Raw genomic sequence first — 20,972 nt, 5'->3', positions numbered from 1 at the left:
GCGAAAACGAAGGAATAAAGATCGGTCGGCGAGTGTCTCGATCGGGAACAGGAGGCCGTGGAACGACCCTGGCACTCTTCTAGATCTCATCTAACCGACGATAGTTACGCGCCATCCAAAGTCGTTTGCATTCCGCGCCATAAACGACTCTCCTTCTTTCTTAATTACGCGACTACGCTACATTTCCAGCCAGCTCTGTTGATATCGTTTCTTGATTCTTCGTGTTCTACGGAAGAATCTTTTTCGTCGATGGAATTGGAACGGCGAGGCAAAGCGTCGCTCGTACCAGACAGATCGTACCGGCGATCTAATTACGCGGAGAGACGTAACGCGAAATGCTTGGTAGAGCGAGTCGTGGCAAATATCCAATTTAATATCCTTTGGCAAAACCTCGACGACGTAATTCGACGAAAGCGATAGAAGAAAGTTCCCTTCCGATAAACAACGCAGCAGCGAAGCACCGCGGCAAACCCGACGATAACGATCGATTAGGAGTTAAGATGCCGGTCGTTCGTCGTTGTTCCAAGTAGAAAGTTACGAGATAGAGGCTGATGAATGTGGTGGCGCGTTAATCTTCGTCGTGACACGGACTGGAGCAACCTTGCCAACGGGACAGATCGGCAGGGAACGAAACGAGACGAGACGAAACGAAACGAAACGAAACGAAACGCGAAAGACGAAACAGAAGGAAAGGGCGGGGAACGTGACGAACGAGAGTTAAAAAATGATCTTTGGCCGGTCGCGACGTTGTTCTCGTCGCGTCTTCGCCACGTTAGACACGTCCGCGTAATTTGCCGAGTCCAAACAACGCGAGACTCGGATTACGCAACCGTGTTACTATTTTCTCCGTGGTGTCCGCGTAACAAACGACGTCCGTTGCGATTAATCATTCGTTGGCGCACGCTGCCCGTTTTATTTTACAGGCTAACGACACCTCGCGAATGAAGATTTATGAAGAAACGCGTGCCTCCTTCTCGCGCCGTAATGTACCCTCCCCGAGGGAAGATGCTGATCGAGCTCCAAGGCAATTAGCCTCGAGTACTTCCACGGGAACAGCCGGCGTCTTCCGAGAATCCTCCTGTTTCATCTTCGACAGACAGAGTCGACTTAATAGTCTTCTCGAGTAATTCCCTGTGTCAATTCGCCTTTACAGGTAAGGAGAATCGGTGGCGACGTTTACCGTCGATTTAAAAACATTCCAGACGACGTTCTTGCTTTCGCCTCTTGCACCTACCTCTTCGTCCTGCCAATTATTAGGTTGCCTTTTTCTAAGATCGTTGATCGAGTGGCTTTCGCCGCAAGTTCTTCGAAAGCTACTGCAAGTTACGTCAAATTCTGCGTTTCGTACGAGAAACTTCGACGAGAGTGGAAACGATCGTAGTTTCGAGTTTCGTCGATGCGACCCGATTGGTTCGCTAAATTTTCCAACGGAATTTTCCTGAAACTTAATTAGAATCGTCTACCGAGAAAGAACGGTCGGTTCGCTAAAAAGTAACGTACGCCGCGTTTTGCTGCAACGCGCGACGCGTCAAAGAGGACGATCGAGTGGCCTTCTGGACGATAATACACGGTAGAAATAAATGGAAATCGAGCGACGTCGCGTTCCAATAAGCTGTCGCGTGAACGTTCTCCGCATAGAATATCGAGGCGTTCTAAAGAAGAACGGGACAAGCGTGCTTTGTACGATCGATCGAAAAGACGTTTCAGATTCATCGGCGACGTTTCTCTAGACCTGGAAAATTGAAACGGACTCCGACCGGTATCGAAAACGCGAGAGCGAACCATCCGATCGTGCCGACTTAATTTCCTTCGTCTCACCGCGACTCTAGCTTCTAGCTAATTATTCTAACTGCTGCCGTGCTCGAACCACTCGATTTTATCGGCTTTCCTCGAACGTTTCGCTGGCGACCTCGCGCTGTAAATTTCCCGATACGCCGCGTCGTGTAACTCGTTTGATATTTAAACGAGGGTTAACGCGGTTTGCGAGAGAAACGTCTCCGCGCGACTACCGACGCAACCTCCAACTCTCCGTTTACCGGGTGTCCCTGTGCGAATACGAATTCGAGTAAATCTCTCGACGGCGAGAGAGTCGTTCGGAGATTATTTCCATTTGGAATTTCCATTCGGTGCGTGACGTCGAACGCGATGAAAACGCGAGCGAGGCGACAGCATTTCAGTCGCGAGCGCGCACAGAGTTCGGCGAAACTCGTCGCGTCGTTCGACGAATTCAAGCGCTTTCCGATAACCGGTCTAAACTTGCTCGCCGAAACGATAACCCTCTAGCTTTGACCGGAAAGGTCGCGCGATTCCCTCTAGCTCCGCGATCGCCCGTATTTGCTGCAAATATTTGCGTGCGATTTCCGATCGCCAACGAGTCGAACTTGGTCTGCAGCGCGGTGAGATCGTACGATAGACCACGCTGCGAGAATTAACAGCGTACCGGCGATTGTTTGATCGAACAATTAACAATATCGCTATCGCTGCAACCTCGTTAAGGTTCAACGTGTCCATCGGAGAGGAACGGTAGACAGCGATTCTCGCGGAACAATGCCAGGCTCCGTGTTCGAAAGCGACAGTTCGATCTACGAGCCAGAGACAAAGGCGTAATTAAAATTCGTATCCGAGTTTCCATCGGCCGTCGACGGGTTACAGCCTGGTTACAGCTAGTTTTCGGATGGAAAACGGAATCGTCCGAATGTTCTCGATAGTGCGCTTTGCCTCGACCGTTGCCAGGCGATCGCAGAACGCCACTCCGCTACTTCCCCGACGTTACGTAAGATCGTTGGAACGCGCGCGTAACCGGATAACGAAGTCGATCTGGAAACTCAGCCACGTTAATCTTCGGCTTTTCCAGTTTATTCTCCGAATAATATCGGCCAGGGCCGTTGAAATCGCCATATTTCGCCTACAGATATTCCTACTCTCTGCGTCGTGGACAGATAGCCGATACGATAGGCGTTGCTTTATTCGCTCGCTTTGCACTTTTTCCCGAGTTTTTGTAAATTTCCAATTAATCGGTAGCAAGCTGCCCGTTTGTATCGCGATCGACGCGAAACGACGCGAAGAGGGGTTAGGTCGTCTTTCTAGCGCGAGCACTCGTGGAAATAGATGCACGTTCGCGTACCAATACGAAGGCAAAAGAGTGCCATAGCCGGCGGCTAGGTCGTTTCCCGACCTTGCCAAGCGGGATTCCTTAGACGCGAAGAACTTGGCCATTTTTATCGGCCGTTTCCTCTATAAGCTTTTTTTCCACGTTTTTTTGCTTGCCCCGGATCTACCGCTCGTCGCGAGGAACCTCTCCACGCTCCACGTATAATTTATCCTCGCTGGAATATCGCGGTCGACGTCTCTGCCGCGTTTAATCGCGCGGCTCGAAATCTCGTTAAGGAAATTAATTTTCCCCGTCCATTTTTCTTTTCTCTTTTCTTTTTACGCCCTTTCCATTCATCCGATCATCGAGGAAAGCTTCGCGAATCCATTCGAACCGAAACCGCGATTAACGCCTTCCTTGCCTTTTGTTCCGACAGTTACCCTGACAATCGCTATCGCTCGTTTACCGACTTCCGGCAGAACCGCCGCGAATCCGGGAAGTAATTAAACTTATTAAATATTTCCCTCGTGTTATCGGTTTGCAGGTGGCTTCGCGTACACGTAGTTCGAAACGTTTCTTCTCTCACCAACGTTAACGATCTCCACTTTCCTACAAGTACATTCCCAGCTATTCTCCCGATATAAATATAATACTTAGGACGCAAATTTCACACAACGATACCGACGAATCGCTGGAGCGTCTCGGAAGAGATCGGCCATCGATTCCGCCGTACGATTCTACGCGACATTTCCTCGAGAAGCGTTTTCGCTCGACGATCTTTCCGGTTCGCTCGTTCCCACGAAATTTCCCCGGATCCGGAGAAAACAGCGAAACGGTTTCGGACGAGATTCCTCCGCGGATAACGGCCACGCAAACAAATAGACCGGGAATAGGACGAGAGTTTCTCGACGCGATCGGTTTTCTCGTATCGCCACATCGACGATCGGCTTTTTCTCGGCGATTCCCCGTCGAAGATTCGATTTCGCGGCTAGCCGACATTTATCGACCAAGGCAAAGACGCGTCGCCGGTTCGGCCTTCCGAGCATCGATGCCACGACTTACTTCCAACCGACGCAAACGTGTAGCATCCTTGCGCGACAATGACCAGAACGAGGACGAAAAGTATGGGCGAAGAAACCGCGATTAACCAAGAAGAAGCACGTTCGACCTAGTAGCCTATATACCTTGATATCTGCTCGAGGCCTTTTCATCGCGCGGATCACTTTTGTTTTCAGGATGTTTCGTTTTACCGCCGACTAACGGACTGCCTGGAAATTCAAACTAAGCAGCCGCGGTCGAGCGGATCTTTCCAAAAAAAACGAACGCGTAATTTGCCATCGCACGCGTATTTATCGTACGAGGGTAGAACGAAGAAACGTACGTACAATTTTTTAGAGAAAGTCGAAAACACGGTTTTGAATTTACAAAGTGGATGGACGCGGCTTCCGAGCGGCTCACCCAGCATCGAGTAAAGTTCAGCGTGGTACAGATACGCTCGCGGTAGGTGAAAGTGTTAGCGAGGTAATCGTGTCATTTTCGTTCCTTCTAAATGGAGCGTTACGTTTCTTCGCGGTACGGCGGCTTTTACGCAGAGTCGAGACATTAAAACATCGTTGGCAAGAAAAACCGCGCAACGCGTACGCGAGCGTACAAGCGACAGAGTCCGGGCAACGCTTCGATACCTTATCGATATCGATGTGTCGCGATTCAGGCTGCAAAGAGCCGTCCTTGGGTGGGCAGCGTTAAGAAACGGCTCGTTTCTCGCGTATCTAAATCCATGACGAAATAACGGGTCGTATTGGATGGCAGAAATCGAGAAAACCGGTAAGGCGCGCGCACGGACACGCACGTAACCGCGGCGCTGGCTAGGTGGGGCGCGCGTAAAACGAGCGTCCATAAAACCGACTCGGCCGTCCGCTGCGATACACGACGATTTTACGATTCTAATCACGCGGCCGGCCCGAGAGATATACGATCGCCGATCTGAAAGGGAAATCGACCGTACGACACGCTTCCAACAGATTACTTGGACGATCGAGCAGCGGTTTTGCCTCGTCGTGAGCTGAAACCGCGACTAGATCCAGAGAGACCGGTACGCGATACCCCGGTCTCCCCTTCCCCTTCGTCTACCTGAATTTCTACGTTATTTATGGCAACAAATTGAGCGCAAGCCGATCCGTTCGGGGAAAAAGTGGCGCGAACAAGCATCGCTGGCTCGCGCTCTGCAACCGCACGCGTAGCGCGAAGCTTGGCCGTGTGGCCTCCAACGTCCACGACCCGCCACCGTTAGCCATATGTTGGTCCGATCAGGCTATTCGGTGAATCGGACGGGACCGCGAGGCTTCCGTGAAACGCGATCGTTGCGAAACCGCTGTTAGCCAACTGACCCGCGCCGCTGCCAGGGAACAGCAGGCAAATCGAATCGCACGGTGTTACGTTCGTATTGGCCACTTTGCTGCGAACTTTGGGATTCGTTGGCGGGCAAACGCGCGAAAGAAACGAGACGCGAGACGACACGTTGGAATCTTCGAAAAGAGATCTTGGCGAATTGGAATCTGGCGCGCGTTGACTCGACCTTGAATCGTCGAGGTGACCGCGGCATTCGGTCCTGCGAGGAAACGAGGGCACGAAAATACGGCGCATCGAGGGAAAAGCAGCGCAGCGGAAACTTTCGCGGCGGACGGCCTTCGCTCGCTCTCCTCTTGTTTGAAAAACACTCGACTCGCCGATATTGCCCGTGCGCCGTTCCACGGAAATGCCTGGCACGTTTCGAGTGCGCGTTCTCCATCGAAACAACGGGTCATCGCATCACGGGCCGTTACTCGCCTGATGAACGCGCGAGAACCATCAGCGACGACCGCGATAAACTACCACGACCGTTCTTCCATCTGCAACTCGTGAATCTCAAAGCAGTTCGCTCCTCCTCCTCCTCGTTCGACGGGGAAAAGTCACCGACTCTGGGTCAACTCTGACGTTGTGAAAATTTCCCCGAGGCGATAAGAAATATTCGCCGCGACCGGATGAGACGAGATGGAGCGGGTTTATTTTTGCGCGCTCAGCCTTCGTAAGCGATGGACCATCGACAGGAGAACGGAGATAAGCGAACGATCGATCGTCGTTTTCGATGAAATTAGCGGCGACGTAATACGACGACCTCCTTGAGAGAAGATGGTAAAGCGATTTAACGAGAAACGTATTATTTCATTATTCGGCGGAAACTCGAGGCACGGATCGAGCCCCGAGAGTGCAGCTATTTATATAAAACCAGATCCAGGCACAATAGCAACTTTCTACTCCTACACGAAGCGCGGTGGGGCGCGTTGTACGCGTGCATTAGCCGTTGCTCGCTCGCTGGACCGTGCGACGCTCGAGGTGCCTCTCGCCGAGTTACGTCAAATTTCCATGCGCCGATCGAGTTGATCGCCACGAACGAGTTCCGAGAATTTACCTCTTCTTTCGCTCGTCCTGTTCGCACTTGCACCGAACGAGAGTATCGTAGAACGAGAGAGGAGAAACTGTTCGAGACGATTTTCAGCGCTTGGCCGACGAATCTCTTCGATTCGTTTCCTTCAGTTTCAAATTGAAATTCAAACTTCTCGATCGTTTCAAACTCGCCTGCCTGTCCTCGCTGACTTGCCAGAAGTTTCGAGTATTCCCAAGCTAGCGGAACTCGCGGCAAACTGCGCTCCCGTTCGCCGCTGTCCTTCGGTTTTTCATTTCCAGCAAGTTTCACATCTTCGTCGTCGAACTCCCTGAACAGCGACGGTTTATCAGGTTTACTTTCGAACGAATATTTATATTTGAATAGCTCGCGTTATGCATTCGCCGCCTGACGTTCGGAAAAGGAGGAAAATGATTTGATCCCCTGATTTCTGTTACGATAATAGAGGTGTTTCGATCGAGGTTATACGAATTAACAGGTGTAAATTAATGTTTATTCCAACAACATTGTAGAGAAGATAATTACACTGATGCGTGCGTATAAGTTACATAAGTGATTGATTTAAGGATAGAAACCCGTTAATGACACGCTGACTGTTCCAACGACAAAGAATAAGTGAGGTAAAGTGACGATGCTGTGTCGGAGGAAAGCTGGTCGTGGGTGGGTCTAATCTACAAGAAAGAGCCGATTTGTCAAGGGCAAGGTTTCATTGGGAGAGCGAGGGAAATACTTCGCTGTCAATTGGTTAACGTTCTAGGTTGGTTGGCGAGGAAGGGTGCTAACCGCCCCCGAGAGAGAGTTGCTAGTGGGAAGCATCGTACGCGAGAAAACTAACTTTTCCGTAGTAACGACGAGCTTTGGAAACGATTCGGTAAAGAGACGTTTGTTCGGTCCGAAGGACCGTAGCTAGCGAATTCCCGAGATTTACGATGGGACCTTGAGACCATCGAGGGTACGCAGTAAGGACGAGCGGACATCTGGTTCCCGTTTTGCTCGCGGTGTGTGGCCTGGTCTAGATAGAGCGTCGCCCGACGTAACAGCGGTAATAAAAAGATATATAATCGCGCGTTTGATCGATTTTACAGAAATTTCCGAGCACGGACATCGCGATCGCGGGTAACCAAACTCGTCTTACCGGCGAGTTGCTTTTATATTTTCGCTATTCCGATCCTTTCCGCTATTATCCAGTTGCCATTCGTTACAGCGTCGTTGCCAATCTCGCCTAGGTTAGAGAAATTTCGTAGTTCGTTGGACGGGAAAGAAGAACAGCGACCAAGAGACGCGAACAAATTCTCTAATTTTACGCGCCTGATCCTGGTTTACCAGCTAGTTTCCATAGCCACGATAAAATCCAAGGGGAGCGAAGCAACGTGGCGTTCCCTGCAAAGGACGATTCCTCCTACGTGATCTGTCGCGTTAATGTATACGCGACGAGAACGACGCGAGCTCGAACAGCGTCGAGGCGAATCGCGGCGGCCAACGAAGAAAACCTCTGTGATCTTTGCAGGCGGAACGACGCTTTTTACTCTTCCTCGCGGATGGAGCGGACGGTTGTTGGCAAAACGTCTGCGAGAGAGGCGGCTCGAGTGAGTCGAGGCGCAGGGAAAACGACACACACCCACTCGTGCGGACGAGTTGAAATAAAGGGCGAGTGGGAGGGCTAGCTCGGCGGAAAAAAGGGCGACACCGGGATGGACGTAAATTTAATGGGCGCGCGATAGTGGTAAATCTGCGCGTAAAAGCCGCGCGCCGTCTCTGTTTGCCTCGTTTACACGAGAGCGTTATCGGCCGCACAGACGGAAACGAATGTCCGCCACGCGGTGAAATAGAAGTTCCGGCCCTGGTGTCCACAAGTTGCCGTTAGTTTTGCTGAAACTTAAGCTCCAAGTTGCGTAGGTAATTACTTTGCCTGACTGTTCTTGCGACGTATTAAATCTTCGCGTAGTCGCCGTTTAAGACGGCGTGCAGGTGAAAAAGAGTAGAAAGAAATTACGGCAAGAGAAATTACGGAACGGTAAGATAAAGAAGTTGAAGGAAGAAAAAAGACACGGAGGTTTCCGCGATTGAAATGGATTTGATCTGGACGAAGATTTGCAGAGAGCGAAATAGGAGACAAACTCAACCTAGTTCGGTAGCTTTAACCGAGAAGGAAAACGCATTACGTCGTTTCGAAAAACGGGTTCTAACGACGTTCCACGCGGTCTTGGCCTTGTTGCAAATACGCGAAAGTTAGAGACGAGCGCGATGTGCCGAATCGATCGGCGTGTCTCGCTCGCTCGCGTAATGTACCGGTCCGCAGGGAAAAAGAATGCCGCGGTCGGTCCATAGAGATCCGTCTCTTCCTCTCGCGTAACATCGGTGGGTGTTTGGGGCAAATCGGACGCGTCACGAAGCTGTTTCGTGGGCGTCTGTTACTAATTCGTAATGCATATTACAGAGAAAAGCGTGACGTCGATGGAATCACGAACGGAAGCTCGTATTACAACCTTCGCGAAGATCGGCAACGCGGTAGAAACGTTCTTCGATAAGCTTCGCGGTATTATTGCCTACTGCTTGGCATTGGATAGAGTTTCTAGAATTTTCCTCTGAAAAGATGACACGAAAGTTAACTTACCCGGTGACTGTTTTTGCTATTTAGGAACTAGAATTACGTTCGTTCTTAATCGTCGACCGATAGGTCGCTGGTCGGGTCGTCGATAAATTTCCAACAAACGAACCCATTAACCTCGTCGTATCGACGATATCGTGTTATCGTCGAACAGCCAACGACTAGTCTTGCATCGTACAAAGTGTACAAAGTCAGTCGGTGGGAAATGTATAAAATGTTCACCGGTGATTTTATCGACAGCACACCGACTGACAATCAATCATAGAACATACGCTGGGTCTCCCCGAATCCTTCCGTTACAAATCCCAAGGATCATGGCAGGATGAAGGCAGGACACGATGTGGACCGCGTGCTCGTTACCAAGAAGCGTGTTGATTCATCGACTATCTGACGAGCGAGACCCTGGTTTGTCGCGGTAGCAAACGACGAGCAAACAACCTCTGTCCGTATACCAGAACATATCCACCGTCGATTATCGTCATCCTTTTGTTATTTATACGTTATATCATCCCGCTCTCACTCCCACACGGTCGTCTGCTTCTGGACGATTCGACCGGTGGCTAGGCATTTTAATTTAATACGATTAAACGACTTTAAGGCAAGAAGCGGCCGCTTTGCGTTTATTACCGCGCTCGCCGTTCGATATTACGCGGGGCTTCTCTCGCCAATAGCTGTTAAATACCGTCATTATCGAGCGTAAGAGCTCGATCTCCCATCCAGTAATTCCTCCGTTATTTTAACATTGTCGGGGACTCTGCTTGGCGATGAAAAAGATTGGCGATGAAAAGGATAAAATTATCCTCCGTACGGTGGCCGATGCTCTACGTTTCCAATATCCGAATTATATTACGGTATTTATGCGTTAGAACGTCGGTATGGCTGTAAATCGAAAGCATCTGATCTTGCGAGCAAAATCGATAAAAATTTCTACGCTGATCGAGTCTCGGGTAAAACGAGCGGTCGGTCGAGCGAAAAGGTAAGGTTAGGTCAAGGCGCGTATACGTAAATTTCAGATAAATCGCGACGGTCGCTCGGCAAATATTATCTGACCAGGAACTAGCCAGGATGCCTTTATGCGGCTACGTTATCGTTATCAGAGTCTTGTACGTTTCGCGTTTACGAGCCCTCCCCCTCCTCCTCCTCCTCCTCTTCCTTCACGATCTTATTTTATTCCGCGATATCGACGGCTTCCACGGGTTTTGCTGCCGCTCAGCCACATTGGTCGCGGAATTACCGTAACGACCGATGCAGAAGGTCGAGAGGAAGCCTTACACCGGCCCTCGGACGCGTCGCTTCGTCCATAACGGCGTGAATAATTTGGAACGATCTGGAACTCGAAGTTGTTATCGAACGATCGCTGAAGAATAGATGGAAAAGTTGGAGTCGCTGCACGTTGAAACTCGCGCGTTCAGTGGAACGAGCTTGATCGATAGCGCAGAGGGGTGCAGCCTTTTTAATCTATTTACGCTTTTCAGTTTCTTCCGCTAATCGTGCCTTTCAAAATATTTCCGATAATTGATCGAAACAAGACACTCTGTACACCTTGGCGGCGATCCAATCCGATAAACCTTATCTCCACCACTTTGCAAAAGCTGATCGTTTAAAACTATTTGCCGACTCGTTTCTCGGTAATTAAGATAAATTATCGGCGATACTTCGACGCGACGATCGGGCGGATGTTTAGACAAATTTCACGATCGTCTCGTTTAACGATGCCCTACGCAACGTTGTTAGCAGTGCGGCTAATAATTGATCGTTGTACTACGAGCAACGACGACGTTCTCACCGTTATCGTTACGTTATCGAAACAAACAGAGCACGAAGCAAGAGGCTATTGGAAACGCTCCAGCATCGATAAGGGGCTGTTTAATCAAGAGCTAATCGATCAGCCTTTATCGAAGGCGTATTAATCAATGAGACTAATCGACTGTCCGTCGTTCGTTATCTTCCCCTATTAACAAGATTAATCGCGACACAGTACACGGTCCAGACGTAACGAGCTTTTTCCTCTTCTCTAACCCTTTTGCGTTTTAACGAGAACCGGCCTGCGACGCGACATAAACACGGATACGTAACGACGATCTTTACGCTCGGTGGTTCGCGGCCGCGGAATACCATTCACTGCCCACTTCGTTTTCATTCATAGCTTCTTGTCTCCTCCCTCTTCCACCCTCTCCCTCCATCCGCCGTTCGCGTTGTTCTTTGCTTTTTGCTCGGCTGGAAACGAGCAGGAGCGGTAACGGTAACGAAGCAATTAAATCCAAGTTCCGATGGACCTGCACCTTTGCCACTAAACGACGATGTCGTTCCTTCGGATCCAGCTGCTGGTCCCGTCGTTTCTACGCTCGATCGCTCATCGATCGTTTCCGTGTAAACCGTCGAGTCTTCGTTCCACGATCGTTTGCTGATATTCCGCGAAACGTTTTCTATGGCAATGGGATCACCCATAGTGGATTCGTTCCGCTTCTTACTAATTGTAAGAGGAGAAGCGTGGTCGAACAAAGTGGCAGCCAGTTTCTGTGCCAGTTTTGCGTTCGTTCGTTCGTTGTGCGTTTCGCGCAATTAAAATCGCGACCACTTGGCGGCGAGTAACGCTCCAATTATCTCATCCTGCCGTAATAAGAGGAAAGCTTCCTGTCAGATACACTTTTTTCCACTCTACGTTACATTTCCTGTTGCTGTGATTACGCCGCGATACTTTGCAGTCACGAGTGGAAACGTAAGACGAGTCGCGTTGACGATGAGAATCGTCGAGTGTCGATGAAATATTGGGAAAAAGTTTCCACGCGTCGCATATTCGCGCGATCGTTCCTTCGGTAAATCGCGTTTGGTGTAATTTCCGGAAGAAACTCGGCTGTTCCATCGACACGATGAAACAACTACGAAGCAAAAGATATCAAATTTTCCTTTTCATTTCGACGAGTCGACGATCGTCGATACGCGAAGCAGGAAATATCGTGCAAAGGTTTTCGCGTATCGATACAAACGACGGGAGATTTACCGAGCGCAGAATTGTCCAAGTTACCGAAGTGAACGCGTTCGCCCTTTCTAAATGGAAACCCGTTTCGGAGGTTCAATTTTCAGCCAGAGAACTCGCTTTGTCTCCGGTTTAGTAATCAGTCGAATAATTGTCGATCGGCGTCGCGCAACTGCGCGTCTCGTAACCGATCATATTCCCCGTAATTTTCCCTTTTCGATCGCGAAATATCGACTGGAATGGTTGCACGCTTCCGACAAGTTGACAAGTTCGACACGAGCGAGTTGCTCGGAGTTTCAGCAAGCCATTAAACCGAGAACAATTATATTTGCGAATCAATATCCGATCCAGGTGCCGCAACAATGTTTCCAACATAGTACGTTGGAATATCGCGTTTCTACGCTGCTCGTAACCGGTTGTCATTACGTTGCAGCTAGTTTCCTCGATAACAGCCGTGTCATGCTCGTTCGACGATCAAAGCGATTACGACAGACAGAAAGAGAGATTTTTCTCTGGATGCCACGCGTTTTCGAGTCGTCGAGTCGTTGCGTTACGTGGCGCTCGACGCGATTACCTTGCAGAATACGGACTTATCAGTCTCCATTACGCGTCAAACGTGAGAGAGAATATTTCATTTGTGGGAACGTTGCAACGAACGTAGCAACGTAAAATAATAAAATTCGAATACAGAGAAATTCTTGCCGACAAAGTTTGACGGTTTCGACGAACGAGGGCCAAACTTTCACGTACAATTAGATTCGTTTCGCGTAGCACGGGCTGCCTCGATTCCTTTATTAAGCAGCTTCCAGAGCAGCTGCTCCATCGACGTGTCTACGCTAACGGTCCGGTCGGTTCCTCGCCGACCTCGCGATTCAATTACATCGCCGAACGTTTTACGCGTTCGCGAAAGCTCGGTCGCGTTATTTACCACTGTTATTAAAACGATCGCGCCGAGAAAAAAGCCGGTAATTTTATTTCCGCGCTTGTCCAACGTTTAACGAGATAAACGAGAGAACGAAAAGCGTCTGCGTGTCTTTCGCGTAACTGCCTCGCTTCGTCCCTTTTTTCTTTCTTTTACTTTTACGTAATCGACGCTAATATCGATAATACCAAGCCGAGTTGCGAGAGTTGAGCCGTCGATAGCAGAACCGCCGGTCGTTTCGTCTCGCTCGATCGTGTCCGATGACGATATCGATCAACCTGGCGTGCACGAGTTTAACAAGCGAACCACACCGGCGAGTACGAACGCGATACGCGAAACCTGCCATCGACCGAAATTCCAATTGTACGCATCGTCGATACTATGGCAGGATGCGGTGCGTTTCATACTCTGCGAGTTTGCAACGAGAACAGCTGGCTTAATTACGCGAATCGCAAATAGAAACGGCAGGAGTTTCGGAGAAACGGAGATCGAACACGCTAATTAGCCCTTTAGGTTACGGGTTCGAACGAGAGAGAGGAATGGAAGAGACGAAATTTATATCGTGCTACGGAATATAGACGGTCTCTCGGTTATCCACGTTTTTGTCTTCGGCAGATAGAGAAGGTGTAATTGTCTCGAAAGCGGGCACAGCGTGCCACGATTCCGACGCTGGTAATTAAATGGACCGACATAATTGAAATTACCTAGCCGCCGTTCCCTTTCCAGTTTCACCTGGTCAAATACAATAAGACGGAAAGATACGAAGAGACATCGTTGTCCTGGTTTCCAGGATTCCACTTCCGTCCTGAAATCGGCCGCCTCCACGCTCCTATCCCTACCTCGTCGAATCGACCGCTGCGATCCTATACTCGCGCGTATCGAAAACAGAAAGAACGAGCTCTTTTCTTGCTCCATTTCGTTTTTCTCTGCTTCTGTATATTTTTACGGCAACTTTAAGTTCGAATCGCCGCGACATTTTTCCTATCGCGGCAGATTAAATTGGGAAATATCGTCCGATAAATCGATCACCGGCAGCGACGGTATCCGCTACAGGAACATCGATTCGGTGCAAGTCGAACTTTCATAAATATTTATGGAAATGGACGGTTCCCGCTACGCCCACGCGGATGTAGCTCGTCGGCCTTAACCCACTGACGCTTTCTCCCTTCCGATGGCTTTCGGCAGACTGCGGTAAAAATCGGAGCTGCCGCGTATATCGACTAAAGCGAAGAAGGCAGCGCTAATCTCGTCCACCTAACCGGTCACCGCAAATTGCCTTCTGCTCCACCCCACGTTTCTCCTTTTGCTCGTTTCTTTCCCTTCGAGCCACCGGCTGTTGCTCCGTCTCGAATCGACGTTACATAGTCCGGTGGCACTTGGCTCGTACGGCTCGTAATTCGAGAGAGCATCGTCCTATTCGGTCGCCGTTTGGCAAGAACGTTCACCTCGAAGGCGGTGGAGCGATCGAGGAACAGGAAGCACGATGGTCCAGAGAGCAATTCGGAGTGTCCTGGGAAAAAAGGCTAATCGATTCGCTCGGAGGCGCTCGATCGGCGAGCGACTTTCGTTCGCGAGCTTCTCGATCGTGCGCACGGGTGGAAGACGGAAAAAGGCAAAGGGACGCGCAACGATCGGCTAATAACGGAGCCAGCCGTATCGTCGATGAGTTTCGAGACGATACAACCGAAGAAAGTTCGGCGCGTTGACGCGATCCTTCGACTCGAACATCTCTTCCGGCAAGTTTTTGTCCACGCCGCGAACATCGCTGGCCTTCGTTTCGGAATTTAAAACGACTGGCGAACCACGAATCGGGAGAAAAAAAAAAAAACGCCAGAGGACAAAAGATATCTGGCGATTGTCTTCCGTCAAGTTGGTCGTTCGTTGCCCGAGAAATTATCGTATCCGGCCCGATATCGTTCGCCGTGGACGGGGTTCGAAACGGTCCATGGTCGATCGTCGAGTTGGCACGAAAAGTCGTGAGAATGCGCCTTTTCGGAGGAACGGAGGGCGGGGGAGGGAAGAGGGGAGAGAGAGCCGCGTCCAGATCGGACAAGAAACCCGATGGACTGGTTCTTCCCTTTGTTTTTATCCTCGCCGCATCTCTTTCACCGGAGAAGCGGTTTGTTTGCTCGAATTTTAATAGCTTCTCTTTGTCCCTCCCTGCTTTATTCCCGTTCCTGGTAGACACCTCGCTAGGGATCGAGGGAGCCGCCTCTTCGTGTACCCCGAGGTCCTCGCGCGTCTCCGAGAAACGTTTATGCGCCGAGAACATCTTCATCGCGTGACACGACTCTAGATAAACGGCACCGGTGTTCCTTCGTACTCGACGCGACGATCCGATTTTCTTCCTAAAAATCCAGTTCCACCGTGTCTATGTAATCGTTTCGATCGACGTCCGTTCCGCTACTCGCGAGTCCATCGTCGAGCAAATACGATCCGATGTGTCCGACGTTTTAATCCATTTTTCGGTTAGTTTGTCGGTGATAGAGGACGCCGAAAATTATTTCGTTCGTTCTTGAATATCAAGAGCGAACTCGACTCGATCACATTTCGTACGGTCCGATCACTTTCGGTCCACCGGAGCGCCGCGTATTTCCAGTTCGATCGAAACGCGAAGCGACGTCCAGCCGTAATTCAATTTACGAAAAACGCATCGAGCATCTTCGATGAGCTCGCGGTCCAGCCAACGAACATTTTATACTGTACGCGTGAAAGTGTATGTGAGCGTTGAAGGACGTCCAGGTCTCGGTTGATTAAAAGACAGATTAAAAGCGTTTAGAAGTTATTAACAGCCGTTGGAAGTGATCAGAATTGTGACGGCATTCGATCACGGAAATTTCCAACGGCTTCGCGTCACGAAGCGCTACATCTTCAAAGCCGAAACGTACCATCGATATCCCTATGGTTCTTTCGCCGAATATTCGGTAGAATACGCGACAACCGTCGCGATCTTCTAATAAACGCGCGCGTAGCGTGGATATCGAGGGGCAACGAAGGAAAGAATCCGTTCGGGTTTGAACCTAAAAGATTCGTTCTGCCCGAACGTGCGAATGGTGAAGAGAAACGAGTCGTCTACTCTTGAGAGTTCGATTAATCGTAGCTGTTATTAATCGTCGTTAAGCGTCAACCGTTGTTAATTGTCGTTAATTGATAGAGTCTGACAAACGTTATTGGTTGTCGAACATATTCGAGGGTACCTTCGGTAGCTATCACGACCTATCCACCTCAGAATCATCATGTTGAAGTGGTTACCACTTCTAAGAAAACTCTACATCTGGTCTTTTTAGTTTTCTCGAGCACCGAAGCCATCGACAGCGTGTAAACAAAAGACCGCGACGAAGACAGACCATAAACGGTAGACAGGCGACGTTGGTTTCGGGGTTTTCGGTTATTGGGTAACACAGCTAACGTACGGATCTTGATCAGCTCAAATTGTATTCTTACTTATAATTACGTTTCTATTTAAATATATCTTCTACTTTACAATTTATCCACGAGTTTCTCTGTTTACACATCGAATAACCTGTAGGAGGTTGAACGATGAGATTACTGGTAGGCGAAATCGTTAATGTATTTAAAATTGTCAGTACAATGTCCTAGTCGCGAAACGGTGTGCGTAACGTCGTTTGGTCGCAGTTTGTAATAATCCGTTTGCGATCGCGTCCGTTTATTTGTAGTAGTCGGGGGAAAGTCGGAAGATTCAAATTTGTCTTTGTTTTACGGTTACATGTAGCGGCGACGTTGTTTCGCTCGGAGTTTGTTTATTCTTACATTATACGTAACCTAACGAACTTTATACTCCGAAGCAAAACAACAACACGATTTGAATCGAATTCTAATTCTTGTGCCGTTACAAACCTCGACACATCAGAAGCGAGTAGGTTGTCGAATCCTTCAGAGAGTAACGTACACGTAGAGCCGAATAATTTGTAGATAAATTTGAAACCATTTGTTTTTCCAAATCCTCTCTATACCTTAACAATTTCTACGCGATCTATTTTCGTCGTCGTTCCGAGACATGAAAGTTCTCGATATGAAAGTTCACGTTGATAAAAGCAGGTAGACGCAAGAAGCTTGCGCAATATCCTCTTCGCGAGAGAGATTCGTTCCTTTAATGTTCCACTGCGATCACGAACCTCGAACAAGAACTGCAGCTTTTTAATGGTAGATACGACATTTGATAATAACCACGTTATAGGTTTTCGGAATAATTAGACGCGTTCTATTCGCTCGTCGGAATTCTCCAGGCTTTTAGACCATCCGCTGCTTCTTGTCACGCGCAGGGCCGCCACCGGATGCCGGAAGTTGGGCAGCTCGTGAAATTAATCTCGACGTTGCGCACACACAGCGAAAGGCAACGCGCGTGGGATCGCGATAATTGTCTTGCAAATCTCGAAGAAATTCGTCGGTTCTTCCATTCCGCATCGCGTTTCGTTTATGTATTTCGTTTGGGAATTTATTAAGGGGAAAAGGTATCCGGTGTTTGTTTTAATAACCACTTTAACGGTGTAGTTGAAGATTTCCCACAAATATGTCGCTATAAATAACACAAAAAGACCTCAACCACTACGCGACGTCGTCGTCGCGAACGAAAGCGAAAGCGTAGTCGAACGTTTGTTCGTGAAATTTGTAAACGTCAAAGCGTGGAACAAATACCTGACGGGATGACGAATATCGTGGTCACGGAATCGCCAACTTTGCGGATCTACGCGCGCGCGCGCTTAGAATGCAACGGTGCACGACGAACGTGGAAGGAAGATTGGTTTTCCAGGTGCGTGCAAGGAGGTCGACGGTACAATGGGCCGAAGAGGCGCTCGAAAAGAGGCCGAATAAGATCCCGTCAGTCGGACGACGTATGAACGCGGCGACACGATCTCCGCGGGTAAATAGAAGGAAACCGGAACGCGAGAAACGAGGCAGCGACGTAGTCGATCCTATCGGTCGGGAAAAGCGATAAATTGGAAGAAAGTGGAAAGGAAATCCGTGGTCGTTTACACAAAGCAATGCGTGTAACGTTATCCGATAGCCAGGTTCTTTCTCTTACTCGTTAATCGACCGTTCTACCAATCGACGGTTTAATTACGTCCGATTACCGATTTACTTGGTTGCGTTCGACCTACTTTTCCGCAGCGACACGTGACAACCAAAGACGCGTACGGTAGCTTCTACGATATGGAGAAGTTGTACGATCGGTCGAGTGCGAGAATTTACTCGTCGTAAATGCCCGGACAAGCAAATTGACAGAAGCCGGAGAAAAGAAAAGCAGGTAATCTCGATGGAGGCGGCACGCGGTATCTTCGATTCGCATTGGAAAACGTGGAACAGCGAAGCACGCGATCTCGTCTCGTGGAATAGGTATTTTGCATGAAATTGCCGCTTCGACCGCGAAAGCGGAATTCCACGGAGAATACATCTCTGCGAGATTCCTCGCGTGTTGCTACTTCGTTTCTAGAGCTTCGTCGGACGGATATCGGCGTCGTGCAACGCAAGCTGGTTCCGGTTGGGGCGGCGGGAGGGAAAATCGAAGAAGAACAAAAGGGAGGAAAGGAGGTGGGGCGGATGTCCGAAGGGTTTGAAGAAAATACGTATGTAGATATAGGAGTAGGTGTTTGCCGTTGCGATAGGTTTCTAGAAGAACGGTGGAGATACACGGTGCCGGAGGATGAAAAACGAGACGCGGGTAAACGTTATTGCACCTCGGGAGGCCTCGAGGAGAGATACATCGAGAAGAAAGCGAGTTATGTTTAGCGCTCGGAGTACGCTCGTATAAAGTAGCTCCTCGTTGAAACCTACGAGCGATAAAAATCCATCGTGCCGGGATAGCGATATACGGCTTTCCTATCGAATCCAAGCTTTACAGTCTGTGCACGTACCGCGTGCACCGGGTGTATCTTGTTCCGACCAAAATTACAAGCCCCTTGGTTCGCGCCGGTTCCTCCGAACGTCTCTACCTTCCTTCCCCCGTTTAAATCTCCATGGCGATTCGAGGCAGTCGATGGTGGAAATAATTTCCAGCCGATTGGTTCCGGAATGCAAACGACGCGCACGTCGACGTTCCTCGATCGATTCGATGGTTAAAGCGCTACCGGATTTCATAGCGTCGTGTAACGGGACGGGTTGCGATGCGGCGATATGCAACGATGCAACAGCGTCGACGATACGATTTTTTGCTCCAATAATCGCCGGCGTGGGATTAATTCGCCGGGCGCATTTACAATTCAAAATCGCTTATTCGCCGGTGGCGTTCGATCTAACGGAGCGTAAAATTTCTCCATCGAAGATCGGATGCCACTCGACGGATCGGGCTGTCACGTTCGACTTTCTAGATTCCTGTTCCTTTTTTCTTTTTCTTTTTCCTTTTACCCTGCCCCGTGGCTACCGTCTCGAAAGCGGACGAGAGAACCGGAACGTTCAGCGGCGACCATTTGCGAACGATCGAAACGACGCTTCCGTTTCTCTCCGCTTCGCTTCATCGCGAGAAGAGCGAACGACGTACGAATCGACGAATACGATTGTCTCGTCGCCTCGGCTCCTTTCCAATACTTTCCGATACGTAAGTTGTTCTACGAAAAGCGGTCCTTCGACTCGAAGGAAGCTCTCTGGCCGATAAAAAGATTTATACTGGAAACCAGGTCAAGCGGAACGAGTCTCTGTCCAAATTTTCCCCTTTGTCGCCCTTGTCGTTGCCGTTTTCGAGCATCGCTCGAGACACGACCTCGCGATACGATACAGTCCGTCTAATTGATTCGAGGGGAGCGGTGCACGCCTTCCACGACGATTTGGTATGCAAATACGCGGCGCGGCCATTTCGATTACGTCCAGACCACGAGAAAACCTGTTCCCGGATCTGTTCCGGGACGGGTTTCCGTTTCCCGACTCGTTAAGGCGACAACCGCCCCACAACCAGAAAAGTGCATAAGCCTGTCGCGGCCTCCCGTACTCCTCCTTATCCCTTTCTCGTTTATCCGCCGTCGTCTTCCGTCTTTCTGTGTTCCTCCTCCCATTCTTTCTCTCTCTCTCTCTCTCTCTCTCTCTCTCGTCCCGCGACTTTTAAGCCCGTTTTATCGCTACAGATACCGCAGCTCCATTACCGAACGCGGCGTACTTCCCCGAAACCTACTTTTCACGAGGTCGCCTCCGCCTCTGGGGTCTCGCGTGCCGCCCCCGAGGATCTACGCGGCTCCGATTCGTCTCGAAATTTTGCAGTCCGACGAGAACGCTGGCCAGCTTTTTTGCTCGCCGGTCGCGTGGTTGTTCTCGTTCGAAGCGGCAAGGACGCAACGTAACGGAACGATATAGAGGCGAAACGATGGTTCGCAAAGATTAACTCGTTCGGCTACGAAGGCCAAGGAGCACTGTGACGCTTACCGCTACGAGAAAAGATTCGTTTTTCTTTTTTTTTTTTTTTTCAGAGCTCGTACGTTAAACTCGCAACGACTAAACGCTCGAGGAATGATTCGATTCGGGATAATGGAAATTCGATATAAAATTGACATCGCGTTATCACGGGATATGCCCTTAAGCGATCAACGAGGGAACGAGAGATAGTTACGTCGGTGATATTCAAACGAGGAATCGCGAAACGAGAGCGACGCGCGTGAATCGGACCACGTCGTATCTACTCGAGTTAAACGAAAATAAAAACCGCTCGTATAATTCCACTTGCCGTTTACAGTTGCTCGCAGGGTTTACGCGTCGAATCGTTCGAGCGTTGAAGTCGGACACGCGCGATAGCTGAACGGAGCCCGATTTGATCCGACGATTTAATTAGCAAGAGCCCGGCGGCGCCGAGACAAATCAGCGGATCCAGCCTGGCAATTTTGCGCGAAAGACGAGCGAAACGTCGGGCGCGATTTCGAGATAATCGTCGACCGTGCTCGTAGAGAGACCAGCGGCTGGGGGTTTTGCGGCGGTACAGCGCGCGTAACGTCT

General features: G+C 49.7%; 2 protein-coding genes across 3 annotated transcripts in view; both read right to left on the bottom strand.

The window, feature by feature from the left end:
• Positions 1-20,972, bottom strand: part of LOC126865239 (nose resistant to fluoxetine protein 6-like) — a 221,502-nt gene that overhangs the window by 116,229 nt on the left and 84,301 nt on the right. The window lies entirely within an intron of this gene.
• Positions 1-20,972, bottom strand: part of LOC126865247 (uncharacterized) — an 85,978-nt gene that overhangs the window by 31,663 nt on the left and 33,343 nt on the right. The window lies entirely within an intron of this gene.

The sequence above is a fragment of the Bombus huntii genome, chromosome 4 (assembly GCF_024542735.1).
Source record: "Bombus huntii isolate Logan2020A chromosome 4, iyBomHunt1.1, whole genome shotgun sequence".
Taxonomy (NCBI): Eukaryota; Metazoa; Arthropoda; class Insecta; order Hymenoptera; family Apidae; genus Bombus; species Bombus huntii.
This window is presented reverse-complemented; position numbering and strand designations above follow the sequence as displayed.